The following is a 2393-nucleotide window of genomic DNA, read 5'->3' as shown; positions in this document are numbered from 1 at the left end:
ATTTTTTAGTTTGGAACCAGTTCCGTTGTGTACTGCACCGTACCGCACATACCGTACAGTGCTGCACTGCACAATACTCCAATAAATATTATGTGTTTATAATGACACTTGTTCTCATTTTCATGCTTCGATGCCTACATATCAAATTAGTAAAAAAAAAAAAAAATTTTAAAACTCACACAACTCTTTTAATTTTAATTCAATTACAGTCAAATATAGCTCATTCGACCCGAAATTAAATTTACTATAACAGTAGTGTACTAAAAAAAATCCTCAATATCGGATAATATCGCAAAAATGATGTCAAAGTTGAAAAAATAGAGAAAAAATAAAAAAAATTCAAATACTTCCGTCTACAGTCTCGTCAGTTGTCATTTCAGAAAAATTGTCAACACACTGTCAAAAAGGCTTGTTTTTGTTCTTTCGAACTAAAAAAACAAATTCGAAATCGGATGGAAATTGGCGAAGTTAGGAGTGATTGTTCACATCAACCTACTGAAAAACGGTTTTATGGCCATAAAATGAGATTTTGGGGGTGTATTGGAAATTTCTCCTATACCATGTTTCTTAGTTTTACTATACCTACAAGTTGTACTAGGTCTCCATAAAAGTATATTTAATTTTTTTTTGTCACACCGTGTTATTGAAGTTTGAAGTTGCTCAAGTTTCAGGTAGGTACATAAATCGCTTTGATTAAAAAAAAAAATCCGCAGGGTGTTGAGTGTTTTCTTCCATATAAAAAAATGTGTAGTAGGTGTTGAATGGCAATAATGCACAAGACCACGAGCAAAAAAAGGGATAATTTTTTGCAAAAAGTTGCGTTTAAAAAGAGTTTGAAACTTCGAGCTTGGTATGGCTTTTCACAAGCACTGGAATTTCTCTTAAAAAAAAAATACCAGTCTAACGGTTAGACTTGATAGAAGTGAAACCTTCCGTAAAACAAACTGAGAGAGAATAAGACGAAAGCAGCATTAGGAGCGGGATAATTATAGGTTCATTATAATATTGCTATAAAGTTCATATTTTATTTTCTTCATTTTATCATTATTCATCCTCAATGTTTTCAATTTCAACAAATGATACGAGTGGCTTATGATAGATAAAATATGATACAAATGCTTTGGTTTCGATGTTGTCAAAAAAAATACCCAAACGGACCGAAGAAACAGACTTACAAATTTCTTCTATTTTCGTCTACTTGTATTCATATAAAAATTTATGTCTCTTCCCACCAAAGCTAAATGTATTAGTATATTTTTTCTTGTATTTATTCAAGGCTGAAATCCAAAAAACTGTTTTCAATAAATAATCAGAAATGTCCTACAATGCAAATTTCAAAAAAAAAAAAAAAAATTTTATTTCTTGTGATTCGAACTAAGAATTTTGGATCGGAAGCTCACATTGCTAGCCGCTCGGCAATCGCGCCATACTGTTGGTGTTGGCCTAAAAGTTATTTAGTTCGTCGCTACGTTTATATGTAATTCGTTTCACTTTTTCCCAAATCACTCCCAACGATTCTAAAGAAGTTTTCACTTCAAAAATTAATGTACGAAATATTTATACCGATTCACTTAAACTGACTTTCAGTATCTAAACCAAAAATAGAAAAGCCAAAAAACTGTTTTCAATAAATAATCAGAAATGTCTTACAATGCAAATTTCAAAAAAAGAAAATTCCATTTTCGTCTACATGTATTCATATAAAAATTTATGGCTCTTCCCACCAAAGCTAAATGTATTAGTATATTTTTTCTTGTATTTATTCAAGGCTGAAATCCCGGCGGTACTGCAATACCGGGTCAACCCGTGGCAGAGGCGGAGCAAGCCCATAAAACACTCCGCGCATTTCCAAAAATTAGTTTAACATTTGTTGTCCTCCGATGGAGGATCTATCAGATGTTAAGCTGATAACCACACTACCTAGTCAATACATTTTAAATAATAAACCTAATAAAACTTTTGAGAATTACACGCTCACAAAAATTATTTATATCAACATATAATATAACGCTTCGTAACTAAATAACTTTTAGGCCAGCGACGACAGCATGGCGCGGTAGCCGAGCGACTAGCAATGTGAGCTTCCGATCCAAAATCCTTGGTTCAAATCACAAGAAAAAATAAAAGTTATTTTTATTTATTTCGTCGCTACTTTTATATCAACATATAATATAACGCTTCGTAGCCAAGTTGGTCGCTTTTTTCGTTTCACTTTTCCTCAAATCACTCCCAACGATTCTAAAGAAGTTTTCACTTCAAAAAATATATTTATAAGAAAGAATTTTCCGAAATTTCTGAATTCTATTATTTGCACGATGTGGACGATGTGCCACACCCTGCTTCGTGTTCTTCTGGATAGTGTTTTTTATCCCTTCAAGTGAGTTTGAAACCTT

General features: G+C 32.5%; 1 pseudogene; it reads right to left on the bottom strand.

Annotated features, from left to right (window-relative positions):
* Window positions 1-1759: 1759 nt before the first annotated feature.
* LOC129246582 (U2 spliceosomal RNA) lies at window positions 1760-1943 on the bottom strand (annotated as a pseudogene).
* Between the last annotated feature and the right edge of the window lie 450 nt (window positions 1944-2393).

The sequence above is a fragment of the Anastrepha obliqua genome, chromosome 4, assembly GCF_027943255.1.
Source record: "Anastrepha obliqua isolate idAnaObli1 chromosome 4, idAnaObli1_1.0, whole genome shotgun sequence".
NCBI classification, from domain to species: Eukaryota; Metazoa; Arthropoda; class Insecta; order Diptera; family Tephritidae; genus Anastrepha; species Anastrepha obliqua.
Note: the sequence above shows the minus strand (reverse complement) of the source record. Positions and strands in the feature narration are given on the sequence as shown.